Raw genomic sequence first — 12,323 nt, 5'->3', positions numbered from 1 at the left:
TAGCTATCTTAGTATAAACACCTACACCTTCCTGACAGTGAAGAAATAGCCTTACTCTATGTCATGACAGTGCCTAGCCCAATGGGACCTTTGAGCACTACTGTAATAGAAGTAATAATGCATTACTCCTATGTTACTTTATCACTTTGCCCTGTTCTTAACCTCAAGATAAGCAAATTTTGGTTCAAACACAATGTCTAGGGTGGTGGAGTCCTTCCCTGCTTTTGCCCATGTGGATGATGGAGTTATTTTGTATATAACAAGCTTTTGTTCTTCTAGGCATAAATGATTCATCTTTCTGCCTGCATCTCCATCTTTCTCCTCCCTTCAGGAGAAGTAGAAATATTCACAGATTGTTTAGAGGCTTTCTGTTCTCATGCATCCACCAAACATAAACACACATGCACAAGGACAAACTCACAGAAGTCACTTTCCACTCCTGTTTAGACAGATGGTTTTCTCAGAGATTAGAGTGCCTCTGAAAAATGCTAGAGTGGGCGAGTTGTCTGACAAATGAAAAACAGGTTTGGGCTTTGATTATCTAATCTTCCATTTATATTGCTTATTGACTTTAGTGATCTAGAAAGCATCTGTGGGCAGCATGTTCTTGAGATGAGTGATATGTCTGAGCCAGGTTTGACATGATCCCGACACTACAAGGAACCCTTGGGATAGTACCATTGAACAATGTACAGATCTAGTGTTCCCAGCTCTCATGATTTCATAGCAAGTCTTATGATAGTTGGTGGTATTAAATCCCCAGCTCCTGGAATCATGTGATTAGGTGAGAATCTCAGCTTTAATTAAAAAAAAACAACCAAAAAGGTTCTAGGCCCTAATGGCTGCAGAGAAAGCTTAAAAGTGTGAACCCTAAAGGGTCCTATCCCAGAAGGCAAATAAGAAGAACTCCATATTTTTTATTATTTTTTTAAATCTCAATCTCATAATTATTTTTTGACGGGGGGGTTAACTCATAATTTTTGAACTACTAAGGCAGTACTTGGCAATACTAAGATCACAGATAGGCATCTGTTCCTGTGCAAACGCATATGTTTATATATTACTAACGGGCAGTGTTGCTACACCGCCTTCAGCGTACAGAAGGTATGGGGCTGTGGGAGGAGGGAGAGAAATGTGCTTGCCCTCCTCCTCTCACTCACTGGTTCTCTTGCTGCTGCTGCTTCCCCACTCAATGCAGCATAGCAGCTCGCCTGAGCAGAGGGAGGAAGGAAGCCCAGAGAATGTTCGAGGTGGATGAGGAGCAGAAGCAGAGGATACACTCAGAACCCTCTTCAACTGTAAACCTTTCCAGGGCAGCGTGTGTCTTTTTTCCTACCTTGCCTAGCCTAGTGTTGGCACTTAATAAAAAGTAACCACAGGCCAAAGCCTGCTGTCTTTACTCACTGTCCACTCAACCCTTTCTTTGAAAACTCTCGATGATGTCAACAGCAGTTTGCCCAAGCAAGTAAAAACTGTAAAAATCAGTGAACCTGACTGCCCCTTCCTGCAAAGAAACACTCAGGAGGGGGAAAGGGAGAAAAATCTCCACAAGGTCTCTCGCCAGGTTTTCAGCCAATTGTCCCGCTGGGACGGAGGGGCCTACCCACAATTCTAGCAGCTTCTCATGGATCCCAGGAGCTCAGCAGGAAGCCAGGGCTATCCAGATCTAGACTCTGTTTTAGAGGGCAAAGGAGAAGCTGAGGGAAACACCGGTGGGGACTGCAGCTGATTGGGACTAACTTTCTCAGACAACCTCACAGTTCTGCAAAGCCACTTCCCCAGCCCATTTACAAGTAAATAGAAAGGGGCTGGCGGTGTGTGAGTACAGTAACTCTGCACTTAAACTCATCCCAGGTAATGTTGTTTCGTTGTTACGTTGCTGATCAGTTAGGGAACAAGCTCGTTTAAAGTTGTGCAATGCTCCCTTCTAACTTCATTTGGCAGCCACCTGCTTTGTCCACCGCTTGCAGGAAGAGCAGCCTGTTTCAGCTAGCTGGTGGGGGCTTGGAACCAGGGTGGACCGGCAGCCCCCCTATCAGCTCCCCACTCCCCTAAGTTCCCTGTGCAGCAGCTGCCCAGCAGGCCATCAATTGCCGGCAGTTCAGCTGTCCCTCCCCAAACTGCCCTGTGCTGCTCCTGCCCTCTGCCTTGGAGCTGCTCCCCGAGACTCCTGCTTGCTGTGCGGGGAGGAGGGAAGGAAGAGGGGGCCTGTCAGGGTGTCCCCCTCCTCCCTGCTCCTGCACCCCGCTTACTCCATCTTCCATAGAGCGGGGGGGGGGGGACATGACAGGGCTCAGGATGGAGGGAGCTTGCTGGCAGCAGCTGCGGTTTCAGCAAGCTGATCTAATTAACAAGGCAGCGTACTTAAGAGTAGGGTCAGCTACTTAAAGGGGAAATGTGCATCTCTCTCTCCCACACACACACAGTGTGTGTCTCGGTCTCCGTCTGCGATGCTGGCTCCCCTCCCTCCATTCCTGCTGCCTTGAAGAGTGTGAGAGTTAACCCTTGAGGGCTCAGTCAATTGCTAGTTCATCATTTAGCAGTAAGGTATTCCCTAGGAAATATCCCACCCTCTGATTCCTCCACCTCAACTAAGCTTCACAATCATCATCACTGTGTACCAGTATTAAATTGTTTATTTAAAACTTATACTCTGTGTGTGTGTGTATATAAGAGAGTGAGAGTGAGTGAGTGAATGTCTTTTGTCTGGTTAAAACTTTTTTTCCCCTGGAACCTAGCCCCCTCATTTACATTAATTCTTATGGAGAAATTGGATTCGCTTAATATCGTTTCACTTAAAGTCGCATTTTTCAGGAACATAACTACAACATTAAGTGAGGAGTTACTGTATTGTGATCGTATACCTGGTGGTGACACCTGTTCTTATTAATGAAACCAAAGTCCACGATAACAGAAAAGAGAACAAACAAGTTTCCTGGAAATATCATGCAGCTGTCAACGTTAGGCCATCTATTTCTCTTGTACTAAACAAAATCAAGCTCATTTTGCTTACACAGCATCAAATAAGTAAACAGAAGAATTGGTCTCCTGGTGAGGCTTTGGGTCATTCTCTCATGACTTACGGTGAACTTATGATGGACAAACCAGAAACATTTATCTGACGTGTCCTTCTCTCTATGCCCTGCCCTCCAGAGAAAACTGAACCAGACCTGAACTCCCCTTAGGTTCTGTAAAAATGAAAACCTGACCAACAAAGGTTTTGTAAAAACCTAAACCAAAATGTGACTTCCTCTGTGCAGCACTAACCAACACGCAAGAGCATCCTGATGGCTCAGGAGTGAGTCATGTTCAACTCCTCAGTAAATAGAAAGGGGCGTTTCCACAGAACAGGACTTGTGAGGGCAAAGTAATAAAGAGAAGAAAATGTAAAAAAATGGTCAGTAAAAAAAGAGCAGCAAAACAGGAAGGTGAGACCACTCAAACATTAACATTACACAGTTCAGGAAAAACACACCCAGGGAGGAAATCAGACCATTTTGTTTAGCAATGTTACATACCTGCCATTCAGTTTTAGGACCACCACATTTACACTCAGCCCAACTCTCAGGCAAATAACAAGTGTGCTCTTAACTTGGTGAGCAAATATGTGTTAGTTAACTCAGGATAAAATAGCATTGAAGACATGGCCATTTGGCTTTAACTCAGATTAACAGTACAAATTCAATGCCACATTTCCCTAAAGCAGGGGTAGGCACGTGAGCTGATTTTCAGTAGCACTCACACTGCTTGGGTCCTGGCCACCAGTCTAGGGGCTCTGCATTTTAATTTAATTTTAAATCATAGACTATCAGGGTTGGAAGGGACCTCAGGAGATCATCTAGTGTCCAACCCCCTGCTCAAAGCAGGACAAATCCCCAGATTTTTTTTTTACCCCCAGTTCCCTAAATGGCCCCCCTCAAGAACTGAATTCATAATCCTGGGTTTAGCAGGCCAATGCTCAAACCAACGAGCTATCCCTCCCCATGATGTGTCTTAAACATTTTTAAAACCTTATTTACTTTACATACAATAGTTTAGTTATATATTACAGACCAGGGGTCGGCAACCTTTCAGAAGTAGCGTGCCGAGCCTTCATTTATTCACTCTGATTTAAGGTTTCGCGTGCCAGTAATAAATTTTAACATTTCTAGAAGGTCTCTTTCTATAAGTCTATAATATATAACTAAACTATTGTTGTATGTAAAGTAAATAAGGTTTTTAAAATGTTTAACAAGCTTGATTTAAAATTAAATTAAAATGCAGAGCTGGACTAGTGGCCAGGACCCAGGCAGCGTGAGTGCCACTGAAAATCAGCTTGCGTACCGCCTTTGGCACGCATGCCATCGGTTGCGTACCCCTGTTATAGACTTATAGAAAGAGACCTTCTAAAAACGTTAAACTGTATTACTGGCACACGAAACCTTAAATTAGACTGAATAATAAAGACTCGGCACACCACTTCTGAAAGGTTGCCGATCCCTGCCCTAAAGGCTTTAACTCAAGCTGCTAACCTGAGTTAAAAGGTAAGTTGTCATGTCTTCACTGCTGTTTTAATGTGAGTTATCTAAACAGAATTAGAAACACATCTTGTTAAGGGTGGGTCTTCACTTAAAAAAAAAAGTGTGTTTTACAATGACATAGCTATCTTGATGTAAAAACACACCATTTTGCAATGAAGACAGCACAATAGGCCAGCGACAAGGATAGAAAAAGTTAAACTATTGCAATGTTTTGGGCTCAAGTGGGCTATTTTTGGAAAGGGATGTCTTCCAGCCCCTCATCCAATTTATGCAGAGAAGACTTTCTCAGACATTTGAATAAGTATAAACGGCTTTGATTTTTAAATAAAAGCTGAAGTTTAGGGTCGATAAAAATCTATGGCAAAACCAGCAAAATGCATATCTTGTTCTTCTGAATTCCCAGCAGGTTTGCTAACTGATCCAAATGAATTGGCTGCAAGCAGGGACATGAGGAGAAATCCTGTCCTGACAGGAGAATCCATTTCTACAGACATGAAAAGATGATACTGGCAGCATCAGACTCATTGGAAGTGGGACATTGGTTTCTTTTTGCAAAAGGAAGGAAGACATGCTGACAAGATTAAAGAGATAATTTAACATAAGAAAGGCCGTACTGGGTCAGACCAATGTAGTCCATCCAGCCCAATATCCTGTCTACTGACAGTGGCCAATGCCAGATGCCCTAGAGAGAGTGAACCTAACAGGCAATGATCAAGTGATCTCTCTCCTGCCATCCATCACCGCCCTCTAACAAACAGAAGCTAGGGACACCATTCCTTACCCATCCTGGCTAATAGCTATTTATGGACCTATCCTCTATGAATTTATCCAGTTCTTTTTTAAACCCTGTTATAGTCCTAGCCTTCACAACCTCCTCAGGCAAGGAGTTCCACAAGCTGATGGTGCGCTGTGTGAAGAAGAACTTCCTTTTACTTGTTTTAAACCTGCTGCCCATTAATTTCATTTGGTGGCCCCTAGTTCTTATATTATGGGAACAAGTAAACAACTTTTCCTTATTCACTTTCTCCACATCACTCATGATTTTATATACCTCTATCAGATCCCCCCTTAGTCTCCTCTTTTCCAAGCTGAAAAGTCCTAGCCTCTTTAATCTCTCCTCCTATGGGACCCGTTCCAAACCCCTAATCATTTTAGTTGCCCTTCTCTGAACCTTTTCTAAAGCCAGTATATCTTTTTTGAGGTGAGGAGACCACATCTGTACACAGTATTCAAGATGTGGGCATACCATGGATTTATATAAGGGCAATAAAATATTCTCTGTCTTATTCTCTATCCACTTTTTAATGATTCCTAACAGCCTGTTTGCTTTTTTGACTGCCACTGCACACATGTCTTCAGAGAATTATGACTCCAAGATCTTTTTCCTGATTAGTTGTAGCTAAATTAGCCCCCATCATATTGTATGTATAGTTAGGGTTATTTTTCCCAATGTGCACTACTTTACATTTATCCACATTAAATTTCATTTGCCATTTTGTTCTCAATCACTTAGTTTTGTGAGATCTTTTTGAAATTCTTCACAGTCTGCTTTGGTCTTAAGTATCTTGAGCAGTTTAGGATTATCTGCAAACATTGCCACCTCATCTTTTACCCCCTTCTCCAGATCATTTATGAATAAGTTGAATAGGATCGGTCCTAGGACTGACCCTTGGGGAACACCACTAGTTAACCCTCTCCATTCTGAAAGTTTACCTTTATTTCTACCCTTTGATTTAAGATCATTTCTACCAGACTGCAGAGTTAACGATTGTGTGAAAAAATGTTTCAAAAATTTGTAAAAGATGGATAAAATACGCAAAACTGCACCTATTTTCTTAGTTTTTTTGTGAAGTCACTTGTAAAAAATATCCCTGGTTGAGGAGGGCAATCCCATTGTGAATCATGATTATTTTCCTTAAAGTAGACACAACCACAGAAAAAAGAAAACTTCATAAAATTCTCTAGGTTAACAATGTCTCACACTTTGTTACTGTTACAGAGCTAGTCAAATTTTATGTTTGTGTCATATGATCTATTTTGCTTCATAACAGAGTGGATCATTTCACAAGAAAAGTATTTTACATAAATGAGCAGTTATAAAAGAACAAAACTGTGACTGCAAAAAATTGCTCTGTCATCAGCTGTGAGCACTCTAGGTGCAGACCTAACTCCATTAGCTATAGTACACTTACAGGTGTATCTTTAATGGAAGAAGTGCATGTTTCTGGGAAATTAAAAAACAGTTTAAGCACAATAAATCTCAATATATTTACATTACAGTCTTTTCCAGCAACATTAGCAGGGACACATCCATACAAATAATTTCCCAGGATCCTGAAATGGGGACTTTTAAAATACGTACCTTGACTAAATCAAATATCTGAACAGGTTTTGAATCAGGTCCAATGAGATGGATTTTGAAATCTATTATACATCCTAGAGTTGACTCTCAGTGAGAGCTGGATGCCTAACACCCCTAGTTGCTCCTGAAAAATTCGACCCTTATGATTTACTGAGTATCAAGACCTTTAGGAATAGGTGCTTTCCACATATTCTTAATTGGTCACTCACTGACATTTTTATTTGATTTTTATCAATAGATCCCATTATCATTTGTACTCCATATTTAATTTTATTTACTGAGGGCTATTCATTTTATAAGATTATAATAAAACAGAAGGGGTCAAACTCTAAACACAGATACGTCCATGTAACCTAAATGACTTAAATAATGTTGCACTGGTGCAATTAAGAGCGGGATCTGTAGATACTAACACAACACATATATTCTTGTTATGCATGATCAGCCAAATTCAGCCCCGAGGGGAAAAAAGATGTAACAGCTCCCCTGAAGTCAACGGAGTTGCACTAGGTCTGAATTTGGGCAGCATTTATGCTTAGTGTTTAATGCTTAGCACCGTCCAAGATCAGGCTCCAATTCTGGAGACAGAGCATCTTAAACTCAGATCAAGCAAAGGAACAGTAAGACAAACAGGCAAAGAAACCTCAACTTCTGACTAGTCAAACTGTTCTTCCTCCAGGTCCTTAGTTGAGCAGCAGTGGTTGTTCAAATGTGTCAAAGAAATGCCCACTTTTACCCAATATTCTGAGCTGGCAGCTGTCCAAAGAGATAATGATAAAATGACAGGTTCACTGTCTCTGAAACTATGCTGGCCAAAGTGCAGCACACACCTAATTCAACATACAGGACATCTCTAGGAGATGCTCAAGTTCACAACAAAACACATTGCACTGTTTGAAACTATTAAGACACTAATAATTTTCAGGGAATCAAAAGCACCCACAGCTTCCATTTTGACATCAGTGAGAGCAGGGCACTCAGCAGCACAGACAAAAAGTCAGTCATACCACATTTAAAGTGTGGAAGGTTACAAAGAAAAGTCAGTCTAGAAGTGTATTGTAAATTTTACAAACAAGGACAATACCTTTGAACTTGGATTCCCAGCTTCTACACAACTAAAAAAAGGCAATATCCAATAAATGTATTAATCTGAAAAGTGCCATCACATATTTAAGTATTTTCCTTTTCTTTCTGAAAATTTTTAAAATTGCTACCCAGTCCCAGCCCCCGCAGACATAAAGCAATGATCTGACACCATTACTCTATCAGCTGTTCCACGTTAACTTAGCAATAAAAACAATGAAAGAAAATGACATTTGGCAATCCGTGAATAACTTCAAATCTCTCTTTACTAACCTTGTGCCCCTGTGAAAGTAGGTGGTTCATGATGCTTTTAAAATGAAAACCCTCCTTTCCTATTAAGTGACTATCCAGCACAATGCTACTATAAGAAAAATAACCACACAGAAATCTGCACAGACAGGAAAAGCTGCGTCTTCCTAAGTGCTTCAGTTCAAGTATTCAGGCTGACTCCCTAAAGACAAATTGAGGCATGCCCAACCCACAAGGTACTTTAGCCTATGAGCACTGAAAATAAAGTGAAAACCACTCCCCATATGTTAAATAGAATATTGGGAAACAGAGAGAGGGAGGGGAAAAAAGCCACAGGCAGAGCGAGCTAATGATTTCTGCTACATTTTTATTTTATGTACTTGTTATTACAGCCAAACATGCAACAAATGGTGAACATTTAGGGACAAAATTTGGTCTTAGTTATTCCACATTGATACCTGTGTAACCATATAGACTCAAGTTATTTTACTTCAGACTTATGTGGTGTAACTCAGACGAGAATATGGCCCTGACAGAAGGGAACAATTTTCTCCTCTGTTCTCTCCTCATATAAACCACAAGGGAAAGTCAGTTTTCCAGTTACTGCAGCCAAGAAATAAGTATATTTGATTGAGGGAAGGGACAGAAAGCCATGCAAGTTCACACTGAGTGAAATACAGTATATCCAAGCTAATGACTATGGTCATATCTGGGTCAGATCTGAGTAGCTCTAGTCTCCAAATGTTGAGCTAGTCAGATAATTTCAAGTGCACATTCCCAAGGCCCTTTTTAACATGCAGAGTAGCAGATTTCTTTGAGAGAGACAGACAGACAGTATTTTAGTATTTAGTAAGGCACTGAACTGACAGTCAGTTATTATTATTTATTATTTGTATTACCACAGAACTCTAGCCATGGACCATGACCTTACTGTGCTAGGTACTGTACAAACGCAGAACAGGCCTAAAACCTGTCTACTAGTACTACAGCTTCACTGTATCTGCCCTACAGGAGACTCATGAATCTGAACCTTGCCCATGTAAATCCAGCCTAAGAGAGATGGCTACTGTAATTCAATCTTCATGCCTGCCTCTTTGCTGAGATTGCTGTAAGGGGTTGTGGTTTTTGAGAAGAAAACACTTGTCTGCTAGGAACTAAATTATGACCCTCAAATGTGCATCACATAAAAACAACTTGGGAACAGACTCTGAACTTTGTTCTACTGAGGTAAATCCAGAGTAACTTCACCTACTTCAGTGATATAAGTGAGATTAGAGTCCAGCCCCTGAACAAAATCCAAATTACCAATAAAAATGCCATTTACAACAGGTCTCAAATCATGTTAGCTGAACTGATTCATGTGCATTTAGCCTAACTTGGTTTAAACATGGTTGGTTTAGCCAGTGTAGGTAAGTCCACCTGGCATTTAAAACCAAGCTTGAAAACCCAGACTGTGCTTCCCAACTGGTTTTAAACATTGCTTGTCTCAGTTCACACTAGTCAGCCCCACTCGTTTTAAACTGAGTTAGCCTGTAAACACTGAAAGCTGTGATTTAAAGTGGTTCAGCAAGCTTGATTCCTGGACCAGTGCAGATGTGGTTCAGGAGTCCAGAGGTTCCTACCAATCTACAGCAAGGAGGGGCACAAATCTGTGATGGAAATTATGGTGGCACCGTATGGAAAAGAAAAGTAGTTGTGCAGAATGCTAACTCCATCTGTGACATCACCTTGCCTCGTCTGCAAGAAGCAGGGCTGGGCAAGAGAAGTCATGCTACGCTGCACATAAACCAGACTGCAGGGAAAGCTGCAGTGTCACAGAGCGCAGCACTGGGCAATGAGCCAACAACACTGCATGCTGCTGTGAGTGGAAAGGGGTGGCAGGATAGTCCCTGTGATCTGTGGGCCTGGATTCCTGGCCCCAGCTGTCTATTTGAGTTCTGCCTTTGCTCACACCACATGCTTGCCAGGACCATGGACTGGGATGGGAACAGGAGAACAAGTGGCAAGCTGTGACATTTCCCCATTACTTTATTTCCCTCTGCCTGCTCTTGTGCAAGAGGGGACACTCTGGAAACCTCTCTGTCCCAGCACCAATTTCATGGACCATCCAGCACTCAAAGCGACTTGCATCTTAATTTTACCCAAGCGTTAACTTCAATTTCCTTACTTCTGTTGGAGCTGCTAACCGAGTTCTGACAAATCCTTCCAAGCTCATGAGCTTTAGCTCAGCTAATGCATGTTTGTCTACTCTTCTATTAAATCTAGTTTATTTTGGCAGAAAGAATGATTACTGAGGAACCAGCAGCAAAGGGAAACAAACATTTTAGATCAATAGGCTGGCACTGCTGAGAGCTCTATCAAGCAGCAGAACAGAGCATATTTTACATTCCCATTCCCTTCTCCAAGAAGATTGTGCGCGTGCCCATTAATGCCTTGTTGGAGTTCCCACGACATTCCCTTTCTCGGATGTAATTCTTCAAATGGATATTTGGCATCGGTCCTTTTTCAGTTCGTGATTTTGAAGGAAGACAGTGCGTCTAGTGGCTAAAACATGGGCCAGCACTTTTGTTTTCTATTCCCATCCCTGGTCCTGATTTAATCTGTATGCAGTGTAATTGTAGCTGTGTCAGTCCCAAGATGTTAGAGAGACAAGGTGGATGAGGTAATGTCTTTTATTGGACCAGCTCCTCTTGGTGAGACAGAGAAACTTTTGAGCCATAAAGAGCTCTTCTTCAGGTCTGGGAATAGGGTTGCCAATTTTGTTTGAACGTATTCCTGGAGGTTTCGTCACATGACATAATCTTTAATTAGAGATTAATCTTTAATTCCTGGAAACTCCAGGACAATCCTGGAGAACTGGCAACCCTGCCTGGGAAAGGTACTCCAAGCATCACAGCTAAATGCATCCAGTGCACTAAATGCCCCAACAACAATTATGTGGGTGAAACCCAGACAATCACTATACTCTTGAATGAACTCATAAGGGCAAATAATAACAAATAAAAACAAAACACCTGTGGTGCACGTGATCACTCTATATCTGACCTGTCAGTCCTCATCCTCAGGGGAAACCTACACAACAATTTGAAAAGATGAGTCTGGGAGCTTACATGAATCACTCTGCTAGACACTAAAAATCATGGACTGAACAGAGACAGTGGATCTATGGCTTTTTACCCTCCTTTTTTTGTCTTATGACTGCAGAGGTGTTAAAGGAACACTCCACCTGGAATGGTCCCTTATAATACATGCTAATTGTACACTAAACAATCTGTCCCACCTTGCATTTAGCTGTGACACTCAGAGTACCTTTCCCAGACCTGAAGAAGAGCTTTGTGTGGCTCAAAAGCTTGTCTCTTTCACCAATAGATGTTGGTCCAATAAAAGATATTACATCACTCACCTTGTCTCCTTGATGTAATCTGTGATCTCTGGCAAGTCCCTGAACCTCTGTGTAACCTTCCATATACATCAACACTTACCTACAGCACAGGGCAGCGTGAAGTTTATTTAATACACAGCACTTTGAGTTCCTGGTGTAGATGCATTGCATGAGGGTCACACTTGCATCGAAGATGCGGTATTCTGTAAGTGCAAAGGATGGATATTAGTATGACTTTTTATTTTTGCTGATTAATTCTTTTTCTTCTCTTTTAAATTTTCCATTGACTAATGCCTCCCCTCAGGTGAAAGCCCATGCATATGAGAACGAGAGGCACACTCACACAGATCTTGATCACAGAATAGATTTTCCAAAGGTCCTTCAAATGATTTCCTTACAACACAAGCAGCAATACATCTCTGCTCCCTTTGGCAGGAGGCAGTGTTGTCTGGCTCAGAGCCCAGAGATAGGCATTGTCTTTTACTATGAGTTTAGATAAGGCCTACCACCATGAAGTTCCAATCTAAATGGGGCTTCTGGGTGATGTTCTAATACAAATTAATAATATGGACTGGGAGTCAGTGGAAGTGGGTTCTAATTCCCCGTCTCAACTCTGATTGAGCAAGTCATTTGGCCTCCCTGTCAGTAATAATGACCTCAAATGGGTGTTGTGAAGCTTAATCAACTAAAGTACTTCTGAGAATTTTAGATGGATGGCTCTATACAA

At 41.6% G+C, this 12,323-nt stretch overlaps 1 protein-coding gene across 4 annotated transcripts in view; it reads right to left on the bottom strand.

The window, feature by feature from the left end:
- Positions 1-12,323, bottom strand: part of PLD1 (phospholipase D1) — a 136,921-nt gene that overhangs the window by 97,586 nt on the left and 27,012 nt on the right. For 3 of the 4 annotated variants that reach the window (XM_030576043.1, XM_030576040.1, XM_030576042.1), the window contains exon 1: positions 8,239-8,376. The gene's annotated coding sequence lies outside the window, so the exon portion shown is untranslated. Of the gene's footprint in view, positions 1-8,238; positions 8,377-11,696; positions 11,800-12,323 lie in introns of those variants that run through there. The other variant, XM_030576041.1, reaches the window with a different exon arrangement.

This window comes from Gopherus evgoodei, chromosome 9 (genome assembly GCF_007399415.2).
Source record: "Gopherus evgoodei ecotype Sinaloan lineage chromosome 9, rGopEvg1_v1.p, whole genome shotgun sequence".
Taxonomy (NCBI): domain Eukaryota; kingdom Metazoa; phylum Chordata; order Testudines; family Testudinidae; genus Gopherus; species Gopherus evgoodei.
The sequence above is the reverse complement of the archived record's forward strand: the minus strand, read 5'-3'. Positions and strand labels throughout refer to the sequence as shown.